Raw genomic sequence first — 22953 nt, forward strand, 5'->3', positions numbered from 1 at the left:
TGTGACTTGAAGGTGGATGCACATTATGAGCAGCAGCCGCTGGAGCTGGAGCTGTCGTCATTGTCATTGCCACCATATGTTAGTGATGGTAATAATGGTCGTGGCCGAGATCTCATTATGTGCCACGCTTGACACGCAGTGGGTCATTGGATTCTCAGAACACTTCAGTGACAGGATAGGATTTAGTCCCAGTTTTTGAGACGAAGAAAACAGGGTTTAGAAACATTAAAGATTTCAATGAGATACCACCTCACACCAGTCAGAATGGCTAAAATTAACAAGTCAGGAAATGACAGATGTTGGCGGGGATGCGGAGAAAGGGGAACCCTCCTACACTGTTGGTGGGAATGCAAACTGGTGCAGCCACTCTGGAAAACAGTATGGAGGTTCCTCAAAAAGTTGAAAATAGAGCTACCATACAATCCAGCAATTGCACTACTGGGTATTTACCCCAGTCTGACTCCAAAGATACAAATGTAGTGATCCAAAGGGGCACATGCACCCCAATGTTTATAGCAGCAATGTCCACAATAGCCAAATTATAGAAAGAGCCTAGATGTCCATCAACAGATGAATGGATAAAGAAGATGTGGTATATATATACAATGGAATATTATGCAGCCATCAAAAAATGAAATCTTGCCATTTGCAATGACATGGATGGAACTAGAGGGTATTATGCTGAGCGAAATAAGTCAATCAGAGAAAGACAATTATCATATGATCTCACTGATATGTGAAATTTGAGAAACAAGGCAGAGGATCATAGAAGAGAGGAAAAAATGAAACAAGATGAAACCAGAGAGGGAGACAAACCATAAGAGACTCTTAATCTCAGGAAACAAACTGATGGTTGCTGGAGTGGAGGGGGGTGGGAGGGATGGGGTGTCTGGGTGATAGACACTGGGGAGGGTATGTGCTATGGTGAGCACTGTGTATTGTGTAAGACTGATGAATCACAGACCTGTACCCCTGAAACAAATAATACATTATATGTTAATATAAAAAAAAAGAATGTTCATAGCAATGTCTGCAATAGCCAAACTGTGGAAAGAGCCGAGATGCCCTTCAACAGATGAATGGATAAAGAAGATGTGGTCCATATATACAATGGAATATTACTCAGCCATCAGAAAAGATGAATACCCAACTTTTACATCAACATGGATGGGACTGGAGGAGATTATGCTAAGTGAAATAAGTCAAGCAGAGAAAGTCAATTATCATATGGTTTCACTTATTTGTGGAACATAAGGAATAACATGGAGGACATTAGGAGAAGGAAGGGAAAAATGGGTGGGCGGAATTGGAGGGAGAGATGAACCATGAGAGACTATGGACTCTGAGAAACAAACAGGGTTTTAGAGGGGAGGTGGGAGGGGGGATTGGTTAGCCCGGTGATGGGTATTAAGGAGGGCACGTACTGCATGGAGCACTGGGTGTTATACGAAAACAATGGGTCGTGGATCACCACATCAAAAACCAATGATGTATTGTATGGTGACTAACATAACATAATCAAATTAAAAAAAAATAAACCGAATATAATCTTAAAAAATGACCTTGTAACTCCTGTTGAGAGTTGTCAAACTACAATTGAACTCTGCCCCTCTGAGATTTCATTTGGCCTAGTCCATAAATTCAAAGCAGGGGCCCAAATTGGCTTATCCAATCGTACCATTGTTTTTGGTGGTTTATACACAAGGAAACCCCCGTTTGAAGAAAGTCTCAGAGGCAGGGCTCATTCAAGGTCTTGACTCACCAAAAAAAAAAAACAAAAAAAAACATTAAAGATTTGTCCAGGATCAGACAGCTAGGGAGCTGGTCCAGCTAGTCTTGGACCCCCAATCTGTCTGACTCCAGCACCTCTCCTCCATCCTAATGCAATCTTAGGGAAAGCCAGGAGTGGGATGTGTTCAAAAAGGTCTGTGTAAAACTTACAAGCAAAGTTGGAGATATGAGAACTGAGGAAGACCGTCTTCATAGGACTTTATGTGAGGTGTCAGCGGAGTGATGATGTTGGAAGCAAATGGCAGGAAGTGGGGACTGTGCCTAAGGAAATAGAGCAAAATGGACTGCTTGTGGGAGAGGTTTATGCATAAAAGAAAAAAAAAACTCCTAAAATAACTTAACATTGGCGTGGATTATTAACTGAGGTGGCTGGAGATTTATATGAGAGGAGGCTGAGGTTAGTCGAAGGGGGAAGGGAATGATGTTCATATAACGAAAAAGAAGGAATTTACAGGTTGGTGTGAGAGGAGATGGGTGCAGGAGAAGCAGGTGGGGGGAAGAGCATGCAGGGTGCAGGTACAGGGGCAACTCTGGCATAAAGGAGGGGCCCTTCTCCAGAAACAACAAGAAGAGTGAAGAGTAATTATTTTTTTAAAGATTTTATGTATTTATTTGAGAGAGAGAGAGAGTGAATGAGAGAGAGCATGAATGGGCAGAGGGAGAGAATGAGGGAGAAGCAGGCTCCCCACGGAGAAGGGAGCCCGATGTGGGGCTCGATCCCAGGACCCTGGGATCATGACCCGAGCTGAAGGCAGACACTTAACCGACTGAGCTACCCAGGTGCCCCAACTAAAGAGTAATTATTACAGAAACTAGAATTGGCTAAAATGGGTAAAAAATATCTGGTAATCCTAGGCTGGTGGTGTCAGGGACTTAAGGAAAGATAAAGATTATCTCTTGTGATGAGGGTAAAAACTGAGTTTTAAGTCTCAGGGTCAAAGGGGACTGTGGATGTCAGCACTTTAGATTATCCCTCTACATTGTAATTAATTATTTCATCATACACTTAAAGGATCTACTAGTTCATAAACCTGACTTTCATATCCCTTTCTATCTTGTCTTTGTTGGCCAGAAGGAGCCCTACTGGAAGGCAAAGACCCTACTGATTATTTCTGGGTACCCTTGGGTGCCTATCACCCAGACTACAGCCTGATATTTTGTAGGGATTCAAAAATAGTTGTCACATGAATGAATGGATGTAGTCTAACTTAGTCATCTGCTGCTTCCTTTCCCTTTATTCCTCTATTCTTTCCTTACATTTGGGTAGAGCTCTGAAATTTGTAAAATGATTATAATATTTTCAGTCATAGTAATGATGCTGTGACTTAGGAACACTGTTATCATACCTGTCTGAGAGATGTGGATCCTGACTGTCTTGTCTTAAGTTACAGCACAATGTGGTTGTTTAGAGCCTGGACTCTGGAGTCAGCCCCAGTCTGAGCACCAGCTCTGCCATTGATAAGCTGCATTCCTTTTGCAAGTTTCTTTACCTCTCCTATTGTTAGTGTTCTCATCTATAAAGAGGAGACCTAGAACCATCTCGTACAGTGATTAAATATCATAGTGCCTATAAACTATGTAACACAAAACTGGGTCCAACATATGAATTCAGGGGTAGTGTATATAGTGGCTGGAGCATGGACCATGAAGCCAGACGGCCTGGGTTTGGACCTTGGCTCTTCAGCTTGCTGCTGTGTGACCTTGGGAAGTTACCTAACCATTCAGTGTCTCACTCTTCTCACCCGCAAAATGGGGGTCATGATAACACCACCTAACTCGTGGTTGTAATGAAGAGTAAGTGAGTTAATATCTATAAGATGCTTAGAATAGTGCCTGGCATATGTAAGTACTTGAAGTGTTTGTTAATACAAGGTATGTATTATGATCATTAGGGTCACAGCATTAGTGAATTGTTCCCTAATTTCTTCTTGACCATTACTGCTGAATCATAATTAACTCCCCAGATCTTATTTACCATATTTGCTTTTGCCTCATCCCTCCCCAGATACTTTAAAATGATCTGTTATTTAGTAAACATGCCTTTCCTGTCCCTTTTTGTCTTTTTTGACTTTGTTTGCCAGAAGGAGCCCCAAAATGTCTAGTGATGGGCAGAACAGGAAACGCTTCCAGGATTTTAATATTCTGATGATTATGTCATCTGCCCCATCCTTGCTTAAAATCATTATTTACCCTAAATCACACTTTATCAGACTACTTCTCCACCTGCCCTGAATTCTTAATATTGAGGAACCTACCACACAGGTGTCCTACTCCCATGTCAAAAACCAAATGAAGAAACCACCAAAAGTGGTTTCAGAGTAGACATGTGAAAACATCCTGTTGAAATGCTCTCAAGACAATGCCTTTTTTGTAGGTGACCCTTGTTCCATCTCCGCTGGTTCAATCCAGAGGTTGCTGCACCCGATTATTATTTTAGCTTATCACTATCAACAGAATGAATAGAGTCCATTTTCACAATTGTTGCTTTCAAAATAATTACTCGGGATGAAAATCTTTGCAGGGTCAGAGAAAAAGATAAATATTCTCAGCAGGATGTAAAGGTGGGGATGGAGTACACTGTACTGTGGATTTAGCTTTGTAACTTCTGCAGAGGCACTTGGAGGGAAGATGTCTGGAGTCAGAGAGGGGACCCAACCCAGACACTTGTTGTAGACTCCTGCTGTATTGTATGAGGAGCTGTTCATGCCAATGGAGGTGACAATCCCCCTTGATATTTGGAGCCCTAGTTAACAGAATGATAACAGTTTGGTACAAAAATCTTTTAACGGAATGATTGTCCCCTGTATAAATGAGATGTCCATTGTCACCATTGCTGAAACCGCACGGCTCACATACCTCCAGAATGTGGTCCGGGAAACCCAGGGCCTGGCTTTGCGTCTTTAGGATGTACTACCTGTCTGCCAAAGTCCTTATTTATTCAGAAAACCTTTGCTAGGGACTGCGATATGCTAGACCTTATGCCAGGCAGTGAGATGGTAAGAAATGCCTGCTGGGGATCTCTGTCTGCCTGGGGAGGCAGGTAAGTGAACAACTGTGATTTAAGGTGTGTCAGGTCACAAACAAAATGCTGTGGGAACACAAGAAAGAAGGTATGAAGAAGAGAAATTGCTGTTTTGAGCATTTGCCGTGAGCCAGGAGTGGTGCTGTTGAGCGGGGGACCAAGAGGAAAGCAGGGCGTTGGGCGTTCGGTGGGAAGATAGGCTGTGATGGAAATTTCACCTGGAGGTGAACGTGTTGAAGAACGGCAGGCCAGAGCATGGGTTTCTGAGGGAGGGCTGGCAGTGAAGGGCTGGAGGTGAAGCTGAGAAGACTTGGGGCATAATTCTGCCCATGAGTGGGAACCCCCCATGACAGAAGTACATCATTAGGTTTGTGATATTCAAGCTCTGAGGGTAGCATGGAGGAGGAGGTAGAGAGGGGAAGTGCCAGAGGTAGAAATTCTCCTCAGTAGAAAATGACAGGTGCCAAGGCAAGAAATAATGAGAGCAGGACAGTTGTGTTAGGAGAGAGAAAAGGTGAGGACAGTGGATTGAAGCAGCGGGGCGTGGAACAGACTCATGACAGCCCTTGAAGAAGGGCGAGGGCCATCTGCCCTTTCTAGCACCCCTAACGTCATTTATGTGATGATGTGGTGACTTAAGAAAGATGAGGCTGGGGAAGGAGAAGGGGAAGTTAGTAAGTCACCGTGTCCTGGGGGAGTGGGTGCCTATCGTGTTAGCTTCCATACAAGGAGTATGAGAATGTCTACCATCAGGATGGTTGTGATGATTAAATGAGATAATTTATGTGAAATCTTCAGCATGATGCCTAGGACATAATACCTCATAGTAAGTATTGTCTTCTCTTCAAATTCACACACACACACACACACACACACTCAAAAAACTATAGCTTGTTGACATCTTGAAAATCCTGCTCCATATTTAATCATATTTTTAATGCTTACAACATAATTTTTAAAGACCCAAAACATTGCTGTTAAAATAGAGAGCCAACATACAAGTGACTTTGAATAGAATTCTTTCCCAGAATATTGGAAGAACACTAAAGGTTGCTCTGTGTTTGTAAGAAAATGGTAATGTACATCGTGTACATTTCTTTTGCCAACTATTGAGTAGTTTGTCCTAAATTTTTTATTAAGTACTTCACTAAGTACCATGTAATGCCAGATGTTTTTCCAAGAGAATTAACTGCCATAGCTATGAAATACTTTTCCTGGTTTTTAGTGGATGGCCATTAACATTGAAAACATGGCTGGTCTGGTGTGGGCAATCTTTAGGTTTTAATGCAGTCCAGGAAAATGATGAGATCCAGCATTTGTTGTTATTTGAAATGTTCTTATAATTAGAGCAACAAATCCATATCCAAGCTCTAGGGGCAGAAAATGAAACCTGTTATGAAAAAAGCTTGGGCATCTTTTGCAAAACTTAGTAGATATCCCCTTCCCAGAAGCCCGTCTCTGGGTAGATCTCTATCCTGGTCGAGGGAACAGTGTCCTGGATACTCCCTTGCGTGCCTGAGCAAAGGTGACATGCCTCTAGGACATCTCCTTTGGTTTCAGCCATCCATGGCTGGGCCTTCCCTCCCCAGGAGAATTCTAAGCCTCACTTGGTAGATGTCCAAGTCAGTTACCACCATTCCAACATGCTTTAGTTTAGCCAAGATTTCCATTAGCAGTCTTGCTTCTCCACTCAGGAATGTTAATGCCTACCTGCTCTTCCTCTGGGACTTCTCCCTTAGCACCCAATATTGCCTGTGTAATCAGGATCTCATGGAAATGAAAATTGGAGCAGTGTGATGGTAAGGCATTCCTTAAGAGTCATAAAAGCTGAATTCTAATGAGACTTATTAGCTGTGTGACCTTGGGCAAGGCAGACCCCTCCGAGTCCCAGTTTCATTACCTCTAAAATGTGGATAATGATGCCTAGTGCTCAAGGTTGTAGGGAAATTTAAATGAGATACAGTATATATGAGCTGCTGGAATGATGCCTGGCACATACAGTTGCTCAAAAAATGTTGACTCACAAAGAGTTAAAAAAAAATCCCTATCTAAGGATTTGTGTGTTAGAAGATCAAGGTGAAAATTCTGAGCTTCCTATGTTACGAATTCAGATTTCTTTGGAAAGAAGCCTGAATTCAGAGTTAACAGATCAATTGAGTTGGAGACTTCTAAATACTCATTCACAGTTGTCCTTTGGGCTTCAAGAATTTTAGCTTTGCAAAATGCCATGCTAGTGAGGCAAAATGCCTTATTATGGCAACAAATTCAGTAGCGGAAATACCTTGCTGATTTTTGGCAGTTTATCCATCAATAAATGTTTTTAAAAATAACATGCATGAGAATTACAGCAACTGCCATTTTTGAGAGCCTTTTCTGCTCTAGGCATGGTGCTAAACTCTTTACATACAACTTCCCACTTATTCTTTGCAGCATCACTGTGGGGGTTCCTCTCCCAATTTTACAGATAAGGAACCCTAGGCTCAGAGAGGCTGAGGAAATGACTTCAAGTCACACAGATAACAAAAGTAAGGCTTGAATGACAAAATGTGTGATCCTTTCTTACCTACTGAACCTCTCCCTTGTACCCAGAGCTGCAGAGAGAGGTACCCAAGGACAGGGGATACTCTGTATGGGATTTCAGCCTAGGTTAGGTTGTAGATGCGATTGGGGTCTGGGTAGTGGTTGAGCTGAATGGAGCCAGATGCTATAGGAGGCTTGGGAAGGGTGGCTAAATGGAAGACAGATGTGGGTGGTGATCACTCCCAAGGCCTTTGTGAAGGTGTACATATGTTCTACCCTGGGACACCTGCGTGAGGGGGTGATAGGTGTGGAGTCCTGCTCTCACTCTGCTCACGAGGCTGGGCACCTGCAGGGCTGTGGCTACCCTGGGGATGGGTGCCATTTTCTCATTTGCAACAGAGGAACCAAATGGGTAGCATCCCAGCATCAGCTCATTGCCCGTCCACGCTGGCCAGTGCTCTGTCAGCACCAAGAACCTGCAATCATAAGAGGCAGGAGGGAAGAAGGTGGGAGAAGGAGCAGAGACCCATTCTTTAGCAAGTGGAGTTCAAAGGAAGGTCACAATAAAACAAAATATTTTGAAGGAAGAATCAAAGACAATTAGATGTCTTCAAGGACTATAAACTGAGTAGAATCTTGATCTACTGTTTGAGAGGCCCGTGACAAAGCTAGGGGGAAATTGCCCCTTACAGTAGAAACATGCTCAGATACCCAGTAGGTAGCCACCAGCATACGAGAAACTATAAATATTAATGAAGTGACGGGCAAGCATTTTTAAAGGAGCTTTTTTTCTCTGAGTATCTTTTGTAGAGGGGAAAAAAATCTTTATACTTGAAAGGGATGTATTTTCTCTCCTGTATACTGGAGTTTTATAAAGCACTGCCTCCTGTCAGACTCTACAATGGACTTTATATTCTTTTGGAGAGAGGCCTTTGAGAACCTATAAAGGCAGGTCAAGCCTAAGGTATTATGAATTTATAGTAACAAAGGAAGGAAAAAAAGAGACAAGCCGAGACAATGCAAGATGAGTTAAGGCTACCTTATTTTGTGATATGATGGAATTATCAGGGAAAAATGAAAGAGTAGTGGGCCGATGGGGCTGATGTTTGGGGACTCTCCCTGTAAGGCAGGGGCTTGTAAATGAAGACATGCTCATAAGGAGAAGGTTGAATTCATGTTTTAGTTTCTAATGCTAGTGAAAAAAAATCATCTGTTCAAGAGTGATGTTGTACTTTTTAAAATCAATTCCTAAGAAAACATTCTAGATCATTAACAAAATCAATCTTCATTTCTGTCTTTATTTCCATATATCTTTGAAAAATTATTTATATATCTTGATCTTCGTTCTGGCCTGTAAATTAGTGTTAACCCTAAGATTGTCTGCAAGTCAACTTGCAGTATCGATGATTTCCTTATATTTACTAAGTACGCATCCAAGTGTTTGAGCTCCAGGTTTATCAATTGGTAAATGACAACAATCATATAATAATATAAACCTGCTTTCTCTTTGGGGTTGTCATGAGATTAAATGGCATCAGGAACTCATAAAATGTTAGAGCTGGAAGACACCTTTTGTATTATTCGGTCCATGTTCTATGTTGGAAGCACGGTACAGGTGTGAGGTACTCTTATTTATCCTCATTCCTATGACATGGCCATATTTTTACATATTATCAAATCAGAATGGTTAATTAGCGATTTCCTGCTAGGGCTCACTAGTTTCTGAGCTGCACTCTTTAGACATTTCCCAGTAGTGGTTCTTGTGCAAAATGTGTCACTGGGAGATGATTGAAAACACCTAATAATATAGGTCCCATGAGGGGAATAAAAAACCAAACACTTCCTGCTAAGCATGTTTATGTATTTTTTAATATAGCAGATTAAGATTTAATTCACATACCATATACACTTCCCTCGTTTAAAAAGTGTAGAGTTCAGCCATGTATAGTAATTCATAGTTGTACAACCATTGCCACAATCACTTGTAGAAAGTTTTCATTACCCCAAAAAGACACCCCGGACCCATTAGCCATCACTCCCCATTTCCCTCTCCCCTCTAAGCCCCTGGCAACCACTAATCTCTTTCATGTCTCTGTAGATTTGCCTGGACATTTTGTATAAATGGAATGATATAATATGTAATCTTTTACAACTAGCTTCTTTTACTTAGTATGATATTCTCAAGGTTCATATATGTTTTAACAGGTATCAGTACTTCTTTCCTTGTCATGACCAAATAATATTCCATCATATGGCTATACCATGTTTCATTTATCCATTTATGAGTTGATTGACATTTGGGTTGTTTCCACTTGTGCCTATTATGAATAATGCTCTTATGAACAATTGTATACAGGCTTTTATGTGGACATGTTTTCATTTCTCTTGGGTGTCTACCTGGGATTACAATTGCAGGGTCATATGATAACTCTGTTCAACTTTTTAAGGAATCGATCGACTTTTTTTCCAACGTGGTTGCACCATTGTCTGCTTCCTGCTTTCTTAATTTTTGCCCTCTTAAAATTTATTTTCTTACTATTTTCTTTCTTCTCTTTGCTTTGGGTATTATTTGCTCTTCTTTTTTACTTTATAATGATGGAAGTTGTGGTCACTGATTTGAGACCTTTGTTTTCTAATGTAGTTGTTTTGTGCTATAGATTTCCCTCTCAGTATTGTTATAGATGCATCTCACAGATTTTTGACACATGGGTTTTCCTTTTCATCCAGTTAAAACTGCTTTTTAAATTTCTTTTTTGATTTCTTTTTTTTAACCAAGAGTTATTTAGAAGTATATAATTTAGTTTCCAAATATTTGGGGAACTTTCAGTTACCTTTCTGTTATTAATTGAATTCTTAGTCAGAAAATATACTTCGTGTGACTTGAATCCCTTTAAATTTATTGAGACTTTTAAATGGCCCATATATAGTCTATCTTGGTACATGTTTTGTGCGCACTTGAGAAGAAAGTGAATTCTCCTATTGTTGGGTGGAATATTCTATAAATATTAATTAGATCAGGTTGGTTGATAGTGTTTTTGTTCGTGTCTTCTATAGCATTACTGATTTCTACCTATTCTGTCATTTATTGAAAGGGGAGTGTTGAACTCTGTGTCTATAATGGTGGATTGAAGAGTAGTGCTTTTAAGGTACAGATAATATTCATTTATTCTTTACTTCATAGTGCTAACTGTTGGAGATGCAAAGATGAGTAAGGAAAACGTGGCTCCTATAATCATGGAACATACAGTAAAGAACAGAGTGCACCCTTAAAATAGCTCTGAGTTACCTGTTTGTTTTTTCCTATTCCTACTGGTCCTCCCCAGCCTGGTCTCTCTTCATTTCATACTCAAGTTTCTGCAAATATTCCTTTGCTTTATTCCTTCCTTTTTCTGAGCCATTTTTTCCTACTACTGTCTGGCTAATCTTCTAAGGATAATTGTTACTGCATTCGTCCTTCCTTGTTGACCCGGGCTCTAGCACAATGGCTCATGGAGTGCATCATGCTTAGTTGTCACTGACTCCTTGCCTCTAATAGAAGAACTCTTTATTTGGTCCCCTTGTCTTTTTCTAGTACTTCATGTCCAAGCTTCTCCTAGTTACTTTTGAGGTAATCCTTAAACTAGCCATGCCCTACTAATCCTAACTTCCTAACACCTCTTGATATAAAATATTTGGTGCCTCCAGGTAAAGATCATTTCTCCATATCCTGATCTTTGTATTAGATGCAGTCGTTTACATGAGGTTAAATATCTTTCCAACTAATAGGATGCCTGTAAGAAGTTAATATTTTTAAGGGCAGAGTTCATTCATCATTCAGCTTTCTATCTCCTCATGGCCACCATTGGTGTTTTGCATATCATTTGGGTGTGACCATAGTAGGAAACCAGTAACATTTTCGTTGAGTTTAATTGAAATACTATTCTTTCCTCTTTTTTTAGAGAGAGAGACTGCGCATGTGCTTGCATGAGGTGGGAGAGGGGCAGAGGGAGAGGGAGAGAGAGAATCTTAAGCAGGCCCCTCACCCAGCAAGGGCCCTGATGGAGCCCTCCATGTCATGACCCTGAAATCATGATCTGAGATCATGAGTCCTATGCTTAACTGACTGAGCCACCCAGGTGCCCCTATTCTCTCCTTGTTTTAAATCATGTACTACCATTTCTCTTGGAAAAGTCGTTACCAAAAGAATATACACATAATATTTATATTTCTGTTAAGAGCATACCTCTTAAAAAGTTAAAAAAGCACACCACTTTGCAGTTTTAATTTTATGACTCACCAAGGGAAAAAGTACTTCTAAAAGAAAGAGAGAAAGCAACTCATCCAAAGTTTTAAATTATTTAGTCTTCAGTTTTAAATACCATTTCAGAAATTTAATGTGGCACCTATTTGTAATCTTTAAAGTTGTTCTCTTCAGCCAGGATCAATTTTTATATCATCCTAACACACTACAAGGAAACAATTCACTATACCATAGACTTCTTTGAACATTTACACCATTGCTCATATCAGCAGGAGGCTTCTTGGAATTCAACAGCAATTTTTGTGACCATATATGTTTTATACAATGTTGCACATTTTTTTTTTCTTCTTATTCTGCCTTAGGTTTTCAAAAGAAGGGGAGAGGAGCCCTCCTCATCTTATAAAAAATGAGCATCACCCTCTGGCCTAACTCAATTGTAGGGAACATGTTTTCATGATGATATGAAGAAAAAAGAACATTTTTTACAATTTACCACAGTGTGAGTACGAATATATATTAAAAATAAAAGCAACAACAAAAACTATTGGATTTCTAGAAACTTCTTGAAATAGGAGAAGAAGCTTAGTGACTTTGGGTTTGTCAAAGATTTTTAATATGACACAAAAAAGTAAAAAAGTATAAAAGAAAAAAATCATTTTTGCTCTTCTGAAAAAGCATGGTTAAGAACATGAAGACTCAGGGTACAAACAGACTGAGAGAAAATATGCTTACCAGATGTCAAACAAAGGACTTGTATCTAGACTACATAAAGAACTTTTATGGGATGCTGGTGTCTCAGTTGGTTAAGTGGCTGCCTTTGGCTCAGGTCACGATCTCAGGGTCTTGGGAAAGAGCCCCACATCGGGCTCCTTGCTCAGCAGGGATCCTGCTTCTCCCTCTGCCTGCTGCTCCCCCAGCTTGTGCTCTTTCTCTCTCTCTCTGGCAAATAAATAAATAAAATCTTTAAAAAAAGAACTTTTACAATTCAATAATAATAAGGAAAGCAAACCAATGAATATGGGACAAAGATCTAAACAGGGTTCATCAAAGAACATACACAAATGGAAAATAAGCATGTGAAAAAGTGCTCAACATCATCAGTCATTGGGAAAATGCACTTTCAAACCACAAGGAACAGTCATTACACATCCCTAGAAAGGCTAAAGTTAAAAACAAAACAAACAAACAAAAAACCTGAAAATACCAAGTGTTCTTGAATATGTGAACAACTGGAAGTCTCCTTCATAACTGGTGGGAATGCAAAATGGTACTGCTGCTTTGGCAAAGAGTTCAACAGTTTCCTAAGAAGTTAAACATGTATTCACTTAGCATATGGCCCAGCCATTGTACTGCTAGGTATTTACCCAAGAGTAAAGAAAGCGTATGTCCACACAAAACAACGATACATGAATAGTCACTGGAGCTTTATTTGTAGTAGCCCAAACCTGCAAACAACAGAAATGCCCAGCAAGAGATGCATGGATAAACAAATGTGATACATCCATACAGTGGAGAACTTCTGGGCAATAGAACAAACCACTGGTGCATGCAATGCCATGGATGAAAATCAAAATGATTGTGGTGACTGAAAGAAGCCAGACAAATAAATGAGTACATACTGTGGGATTCCCTTTTTAGGAAATACCAGAAAATGCAAGCTAACCTATAGCAATGTATAATTCATGTCAGTGGTTACCTGGTTTGGAAGCCGACGATCGGAGAGGGGTAGGAAAGGGAGATGACAGAGGGAAACAAGGAAATTATTGGATCTGATGAACGTGTTCATCATCCTCATTGTGGAAGTAGTTCCATAGGTGTGAACATATGTCAAAAATCACCAAACTGTACCCTTGGAATATATGTGGTTTAGTTTATGTCAATTATAACTCAACAGATCTTTTAAAAAACCAAAATAATATAAATAAGAATGCTAGAAATGAGCACTTTGCAGAGCATTTTACTTGGAAAATTTCTATCAAACTTAACAACCTGGTACATTTGCTCTTAAGGACTCTTGCAAAACTTGTGCTATTTCTCTAGATCTCCATCTGCCTTCCACCAACCTGTGGCAATTTAAAGATGTTTCTATATTCTCAGAAACCAATGTATTATTTTTGGGCGCCTGGGTGGCTCAGTTGGTTAGGCGACTGCCTTCGGCTCAGGTCATGATCCTGGAGTCCCAGGATCGAGTCCCGCATCGGGCTCCCTGCTCAGCAGGGAGCCTGCTTCTCCCTCTGACTCTCCCCCCTCTCATGTGCTCTCTCTCTCTCATTCTCTCTGTCTCAAATAAATAAATAAAAATCTTTAAAAAAAAAAAAAAAAAAAGAAACCAATGTATTATTTTTAACCAGAATTTAGAATTGAGTCAAGATGGCTTGACTTTTTTTTTTAAGTCGCTAATGGCTTTTTTACCTTCCCTTCAAAGCCATGATGGCAATTTCCCAGGCCAGAGGCAGGGATGTCTGACGGCCCTGTCACAGTTCTGTCACAGCCTTCTGAGGAGTGGGCAGAATCTCCTAACACCCACTGCCGTCTGTTACAAATTGATGACACTTTGGGTGGCCCCATAGGGTTGGAAAGACGTGACTAATAAGGAATGCACATCATTGCAGCATTCCAAGGATTGATGAGTGAATAAAAATCGAAAGCCTATTAAACATCATCTGCGAAGTGGGTCTTATCATCTCCACTCCTTCCCTAGCCTCCAGCTTGATTTCCAAAGATGTTTTGAGGCTGACATGGATAAAAACACTTCCATCTCTCTCTCTCTCTGGAATGACATCAGTATAAGAACATCTATACATCTTCCCATTTTAGGAACAGTATCACACTTTTTAAAAATAAAAAAAAATGCAGAACACACTGAAAAGCACCACATGAATGGAGGTGGTGGTGTTATATTTATGTAAAATGTACCTTCCTTCTGGAGTGCCTTCATAACTACACTTCATGTGAAAGAAACTTTTAGAATTTGAAAAGTAATACCCTTAAGCCAAACCTTTTGGCCTTAGAAGAAAATTTACATTTTACTAAGAGTTATAAGTTATACATTTTTTCACATACAACTTAGCTGTCTTTCTTCATGTCTTCTGTTTGTGATAATATGAGTACTTGGGTGGATACCCCTCTCCACAGTGTTTGGCCATGGGGGCTTACTTTGGAATATTAAAATGACATTTTGTCACTTGATTGCTTGTCAAATGACAAGAGGCCATTAAAAAAAATTTTAAGGCATTTTAAGGACACAGATATTCTACCTTCGTATGAACTTCACTGTACTTAAGTAAGAAGATGTATGTCTACATAACAATTATGTGAAAATACTAGGTAAAGGATTTACTAGTTGGAACAATTTTAATAAAAACAGGTAACAGGAAACTAAGACAAATTTTAATTTTTATGACCACCATATACTCAGCATTTTGGAATACTTTCACTGTCTTCAAGAAATTTTTGTTGTGCTGAGATGCTCAGAAAACCTTCTCAACTTCAATAGTCTTTTATTTGTGAACGATCTGCCAAGGTCTTATGGGCTTAAAAAAAAAAAGCCTAAAGAATCCCAAAGGATTTCTGCAAATGCAAATGTTGTTAAGAGGAAGGCTGTGGCTGTTGGTGCCAGGATTAAATCAAATCCAACTGTGTCTTTAATTAGAAGTGTCCCCAGATCATATCAACACTACCACATCCTGAAGCCATCAGCCTAGGTTTTAAGATGCTAGCTGACACTGAATTCCCACATAGCTTTCTGATGGGGTTTGCCAAGTTACTCATGGCCAGTTTCAGTCAGTGTAAGGAACGCATGTCTAGCAATAGGATTTGGCTAGTAGTTTTAAGTGTAAGATAAAGTTCTTTTCAGGAACTGTGAAGAGTGTGAGTGATGTAAATCAGAGCATAACAGGGCCTATGGCTTTCCTGTGGCTCACTTTTCTCATTTGGAAAGTGAGGTTTATAACAGTATCTGCAGTTGATGAGTTAAAGTGTTCCTGACGGTGCCCAGTCCACAGTAAGCATTCAATGATTGTGAGTTACTCTCACTTAAAAACATTTTTTTACTACAAATAGGCAAGCTTAAACGGTGAGGTTTCTTCAATACCTTTTGTTCCCATGTACTTGTATAAAAATTCTTGGGGGTAAGTTAATGCTTCTCAAAGTATGTTTTGAGCAGCATTCATCCTGCTTGATCAATTAATGTTTCATGTGGTCATAAGGGCTCTGTGATTAAATAAGGTTGGGAAACAAACCTCTGATTAAGCCCAATAAACCTAATTAGGTTTTATTGCTGCAAGACTTCTCAGAGCCTTGACTATGATAGTAAGCAGCAGGACTGTTCAAAAGGGTTGTTATGGGGGCGCCTGGGTGGCTCAGTCGTTAAGCGTCTGCCTTCAGCTCAGGTCATGATCCCAGCGTCCTGGGATCCAGCCCCGCATCGGGCTCCCTGCTCAGCGGGAAGCCTGCTTCTCCCGCTCCCGCTCCCCCTGCTTGTGTTCCCTCTCCCGCTGTGTCTCTCTCTGTCAAATAAATAAATAAAATCTTAAAAAAAAAGGGTTGTTATGTAGAACTTATGTGTTAAGGTCAAAACTCTTTGTAATACTGTTTGTCTTTCCTGGGACCTTAGTAAAGTAAGAATCACATTTTGTTTAGCAGACAAGGGACAGTTACTAAAACACCATATCTTCAGTTACCCCACATTTTCCCCTCTCCTGTAATATTGAGGAAGCCATTAATGTGGGTGACTCTGAATTAATTTGAGACCACGTATGTTCAGCAGTGGGCTTATGGCAGAAGTGGAATATTTATGTATTTATGTATTTATTTATTTATGTATTTATTTATTTATTTATTTAGAAGTGGAATTTTTAGTGTGGGTGTGGAAGTTGGGAGCAGTTCAATTTCTTTTGGATGCAAGTAACTGAAACAAATACTCAAAAATGACAAATTGCAAGAATATTTATTATCTCATTTTATAAGAAGTCTAGAGATAGGTTCCAAAGTTGGTTAGTCTAGCAGTAAAGTGATTTACCATGGACCCAGGTTTTTTTCTATTTTTCCACTTTACCATCCTTAGCATGTTGGCATGTCCTCTTATGTGGGCTGCAAGTTCAAAGCAGTTCAAAACATGCAAAAACAAAACATAAATAAACAGTGGTCAGTTCAAAAACTGGAGCATCTAGTATTTTTTCTTTATTCAAAATGAAAAGATATTTCCAGAAATCCTCAAACAGATGTTGCTTTATATTTTATTGGTCAAAATTGGGTCACAGGTCCATGCCTAAAGCGGTTTCTTTGCTAGGAGAATAAAAGTACCCTGACTGGCTTAGAATAATTAAGATTTCCTCCTGCAGCTAGGGAAGAGTTCAGCCTCCCTGAAGGATGTCACCATCTAGAGGAGGGTAAACAGAAGTGAGAAATGACTTAAACTTGCCAGCTAATGTTACAATGTTGCATAGGACTCTGATTTTGTTAACCCATATGACATTGTGGGTGCTATTTTCAGATCCAGTAGAATTAAAATAGTCATGTGAGGGTATATAAAAATGGGCTCTGTTACATTTGAGGAGGTTAAGAAGCAAGTTCAAAACTGAGCCTCATTTTATACTTTAAGCCGAAGAACATGTTCTTAATTTTTGCGACTTCTAGCAAGTTTGATGGTTATTAGTTACTGTTAACATATAAAACTGAGTTTGCGATTTTGTAATTAAGTTGAAGGTGTGTAAGCTTTGCATTTCACACCACAGAGCTAAACCCACTCAATACTCAAAAGGAAATAGCTATGATCATCAGGCGCTACATCAGCAAAATTTAGAAAAAAGTATTTGGGGCTGGAGGCTAGACAGATTGACTTCTTCTATCCCCTGCGATAAAAATTACCTGGCTTTTAGCCAAAACCTATATACTTGTCATTCTAAGCATCAAATGCCCTGGTATGTGTAAACTTCAACGTTAGAACTCATGGATGTGGCATGTATTTAATTAAATACACAAAACAGAAAACTATGTTTCTGAAACTGTAAACTGCTCCTTTTGTACACCAGAGTGGTTTCTCTTTCTGTGCAGTGGATTTTTCATGCTTCCGATCTGTGAAGTGGGTACAAATGCTCACTGCTTTGTGAATTAGGCATTGCTAGTTGTATCACTGTCAGGGTCAAAATGATGCTGATTGGAACTGTTTTTGACACCTACTGCTGACAGTTGTTGTCCCCTCCAAGTTTACCCCTCAGAGATGGGGGGATTGAGACATTGAATAATCACAGAGTTTCTTTGGATGCAAATGTTCTTTCTTGCAAAACAAAACAAAACAAACACACTTTCTGGCTTCTAAAGTTCCTTATCATACTAAGTACAGTTTTGAGAGAAGATGTTTTTTATTTTATTTTTTTAAGATTTATTTATTTATTTAAGAGAGGAAGAGAGAGAGAGAGCACACTAGTGTAATTGTGGGGAGGAACAGAGGGGGGAGGAGAGGGAGCGGGAAAGAATCCCTAGCAGACCCAGTGCTGAGTGCAGAGCCCCATGCGGGGCTTGAGCTCATGACTCCGAGATCATGACCTGGGCTGAAACCAAGAGTTGGACGCTTAACCAACTGAGCTACCCAGTCACCCTGAAGTAAGATATTTTTTAAATAAAATATAGGAGTAAAGGAATTTTTCCTTTTCCAACCACTACATTTTATCTTATTATGTTCAAATGATGATGAAAATAATGAAAGCAAATTATTTATAGGTTTTCGTTTTTCCAAAGAATTTTCACATTAAAAAAATGTCATCCTCATCACAACTCTGTAAAATAAGGCAGTATTTTAACAAATTGATAGATTAGAAAACCCAGGCATGAACATAGAAATAGGCTTGCCTCTACTCTCAGAGGCATTGCATAGTTTGGTTTAATTTAAATTTGTGTATCTTATGTTGTCCTTTATAGTAAGAAAGACAAAGAGGTTTTATTGTCATTTTGTTTGGTACCCATTCTCCGCCTGGAAAAGCTGAATTGGGGAGTTGGGCAGTAACTCTCCCAGATTTGTACAACAACTAAGTAACAGCAATGTAGGAACTCTAAGAGGACAGCAACCGTGTGGTATTTAAGACCGCTGAAGTTAGCCTCACCTCAGGTCAAAAGCCAGCCCTGCTGCCGAATACGTGTGTGTCCTGGGGCAAAGAACTGAATGACTCTGGGGTTCGGTTTTCTTACCTTTAAAATGGGAAGAAGTACATACCAACCCTCTAGACAATTGTGAGGATTTAATGAGAACATGCCTAGATGTGCTTAGTTGTGCGGTCCGTGGAAATCTCCCTACGTGCTCGGTACCTCTGAAGTTTCCAGCGATACCATTGCTGTAAAAATGCTTAGAGATGCCGTTCTTGAAATTAGAAATTGAAATTGTTGTAGCAGTAGCTGGTATTCTGACTTAACTATCGAATGGGGAGTTTCCCACAGATGTGGAGAGCGTGGCATGTGCAGAAATCTTGGAATTTTGCTACTTAATAGGCAGTTTGAAAATTCACTTTGATACTGGAACACATATCTCTCTGGGTGTCTGTCACAGAGCACTGCCAAAAGCTGTCTGTCAGAGATACCTGGGCATGCTTTAAATACACACACACACAGGGCACCTGGGTGGTTCAGTCGTTAAGCGTCTGCCTTCGGCTCAGGTCATGATCCCAGGGTCCTGGGATCGAGCCCCGCATCAGGCTCCCTGCTTCGCGGGAAGCCTCTTCTCCCTCCCCCCCCCCCCTCCCCCGCTTGTGTTCCCTCTCTGGCTGTCTTTCTCTCTGTCAAATAAATAAAACCTTTAAAAAAAATACACACACACACACACACACACACACACACACACACACTGGTGGGCACACGTGCGTGCAGTTATAGGCGAGGAGACGGTGGGATTAACAAGTGTTTACAAGTGTCATTATGCCTGAGTTCACACCCATGCGGTTCTTCCAGCCGCTCTGACCTTGTGACTCGACACAGCTGAACTCCAGCCAGCAAACCTGCATTTGTATTCTCACCAGGAAAGTTTTGGAAATGTTTTTTTCTGTTTCTGTCCTTAAAAATCCGGCCTGTACATTTCCCTCGTGGATAAGGACATAGGTTTGTTAGTATTGTCACAACCTGATCTATCCTTCTGCTGTTTTTATTTCAGAATTTTACTTTTACTTGACTTCTGGGTAAGCAGAAAAGATTCCTTCTTCTTATTCTTAGAGGTAAAATGATCACCCATGGTATTTCCAAAATTTAATATTCTGAGATTAAGAAGTAGAGAGTCGAGGAGCGCCTGGGTGGCTCACTGGGTTAAGCTTCTCCCTTCGGCTAAGGTCAGGATCCCAGGGTCCTGGGATTGAGCCCCACATCAGACTCCTTGCTCAGTGGGGACTCTGCTTCTCCCTCTCCCTCTGCTGCTCCCCCTGCTTGTGTGCTCTCTCTCTCTATCAAAAAAATAAAAAATAAAATAAAATCTCTAAAAAAATAAATTAATTTTAAAAAAAGAAATAGTGTCTAAGTCCTCTGTAGCTAAAAGAGGCTTTGGAGACCATCTAATGAGATGTCTCTGTTTTAGAGATGGGGAAACTGAGGCTCAGGTGTGTGTGTGATGAGGAGATTTCTCAATTAGGTAGTCGGAGTAGAACCCAGGTGTCCTGATTTTCAATCTACCAGGATTTCCATAAATGACAGCCTTCCACCTGTAGTCAATACCCATTAAAAATTAAGAATTAAAGGGTTCATCAGCCAACCACTTATTTGCTAAATGGAGAAATGAAGGCTCAGAGCATTTCAGCAGAATCCTACAGGATAGTTAATGGCAGAATTGGGGGTTGAATCCAGATATTTAGACTCCCGTCTCAGTGCTCTCTCCAATCACATGGTTTATGCAAATGTGCCCATAATGGGAATTCACTCTCACCAGTAGTTTTCGAATGCTCGTATTGCCCTATTCTTCTTGGCTTTCTGTATCTCTGATATAAGCCATCCTGCACACAACTAAAGACCTCTGTTATGACCCAGGTGACACCTAAAGATGATGAATCCTTTACCAAGGTGATTCATAGCCCTTTTGTGCAGGATGAGGGAGCTTGAGAGACTCTGCTTTCGTTTACTTTCAAGCCACTTGTTTGTCTTTCTGTGGGTCTGGAAGAGTCAACAGTAATCACTCTGCTAATGCATGATCTGATTAGTGGTGCTGGAACTGCTGCTCTCCTCGGAAACAATAAATCCCACACGAGGCCTGCCCCATTCTGTGCTGGGATGCCTGGGAGCCTTCCAGTGTAACCTTTGGCGGTAAATTCGGCTCATCATCAAGCTTTCAACTAGTGTCGAAACTGTTTTGGACCCTTACTTAAGGGCTTTTTCTTAAGAAAAATTACTTAGAACTGTTATAATCTTATAATATGTGTATATATCTTATGTCTAAGTAAGAATTCTCAGGTTGAAATACTCTGAGATATAGCAAGAGTTTTCTTCATTGAGCCTCATTGCTCTTTCCCTTCTCTATACAATTAGTATCTTTAGAGTTGGCATTGTTCTCTCTGGCATCTAGTTGGTATGAACTGTAGAGATAGGCAGACCTGAGTTCACAATTCTGTTCTGCCTCTTGTTTGCCAGGTGATCTGCAGCAAATGACTCAAAACGTTGTGGACCCCAGCTTCTCAATCTGTGAAGTGGGAATAGTAAGAGCACCTATCTGGTAGAAGCTTGTGATCATGAAATGAAATAATACCTGTAAAGAACTTAAGGCCATACCTGATGTATAAGAAGTGATTGATAAATAGGCTTTTGCTGCTGACAATAGTTCTGGCACGTTTCAAAGGATACAGACCTTCAGTTATGAGATGAGTAGTTCTGGAGACCTAATGTACGGCATGGTGACTATCCTGAGTAGTAATGTATTATATACTCGGAATTTGCGAAGAGTATAGATTTCAAGTGTTCTCACCATACACCCATGTGCAAGAACAGCTATGTGAGGTGATGGGTTGTAGTAATCATTTCACAGTGTATACCTTAAATATATACAATTTTTCTTTGCCAGGTGTATCTCAGGAATGCTGGAAAAATAGTCATGACATGTTTTATATAAGTACTTTCTAACCTTCATCAAAGTAAGAATAAATAATGTCTTGTGCTTTTTTTCCATCCTTCTCTCCTACCCCAGTGCTTAGCATAAGATGCATGTCATGAATGAAAGAGCATGTACTTAGTTAATAAACATGAATTTACTTCCACAGAGCCCAAGTGACATGCTTCTGGGATACTTAGAGTTTATTTGGGTGGATAAAATACCTTATGTCTAAGTAAGGATTCTCAGGTTGAAATACTCTGAGATATAGCAAGAGTTTTCTTCATTGGGCCTCATTTCATTTCATGATCACAAGCTTCTACCACTTTTTACCATACAGCAAACAGTTAATAATCGCTTATGTACTAGACATTGTGCTAGGTGTTGAGAATACAGACAAATTTCCTGCCCTCAGTAAGTTCCCTACGTAGTATAGCTAAGCACATGTTAATGCAATATAATATCTGTTGACATAGAAGCAAGCATAAAATAATCAGGTGTTATGGAAGCCCAGACAAGTGAGGTAGGAGGTGGGGAGTGAAGGGCATTTGGTAGGTGGAGAGAAACCACTTGAAAACATAACAGGTGATTGAGCTAGGAGATACAGCATTATGTCTAGGTATGATCAGAGTAAAAATAATAGTGATAATCGGGTGCGTACTTTCTGACACTCTTGCAAATGTTATGAACAAAATGCTTATTTTTTGTACTTTGAATTTTGTGCAGCCAGTAATCTTGCATATTAAATGCCAGCTCTGGTGTTTGACGACATGAACACCCACTCTCTGAATAGGGAACTTGAATGGGTGTCATCTGTGCTGTAAGCAGGTCCAGAGGAATTTAACTTTCTATGTTACTTTCAGAAAAAGGAAAGAGTGATGATTAGCCTTTCATAATCAATGATCCGTCCATCTCAAAAATACTATACATCTTCAAATCCACTTATTCCAAACATGGATACGTAGGAGATCCAGGAATGCAGACAAGTTGGGACAGAGGAGGGTGTTTTCTCGTGCTTCAGTCTCACCATCTGTCCACAGGGTCGGAAATGCTACACCAACAGTCCCAAGTCAATAACATCAACTGTTTGTAGGCGTACTTTGAAACAACAACAACAACAACAACAACAACAACAAAACCTCTGTTTATCATCATTATTTTTTTTCCTACAAATTTATTACAGAGAGAAAGTCCTCACTTCTGCCTTATCTTGAGCTTCTGGAGAGTACAATTTCCAGCAATATTTGCATTGATATAAAATTTCTTTGCTGCGTGTCTTAGTGGAGGCTCTTTAGGTTATGAGTAACAGATACTGATTCTAACTAACTTAGT

At 40.0% G+C, this 22953-nt stretch overlaps 1 protein-coding gene across 4 annotated transcripts in view; it reads left to right on the forward strand.

Annotated features, from left to right (window-relative positions):
• SGCD (sarcoglycan delta) overlaps positions 1 to 22953 on the forward strand; it is a 938618-nt gene that overhangs the window by 142607 nt on the left and 773058 nt on the right. The window lies entirely within an intron of this gene.

Source organism: Phoca vitulina, unplaced genomic scaffold (genome assembly GCF_004348235.1).
Source record: "Phoca vitulina isolate PV1807 unplaced genomic scaffold, GSC_HSeal_1.0 scaffold6, whole genome shotgun sequence".
NCBI classification, from domain to species: Eukaryota; Metazoa; Chordata; class Mammalia; order Carnivora; family Phocidae; genus Phoca; species Phoca vitulina.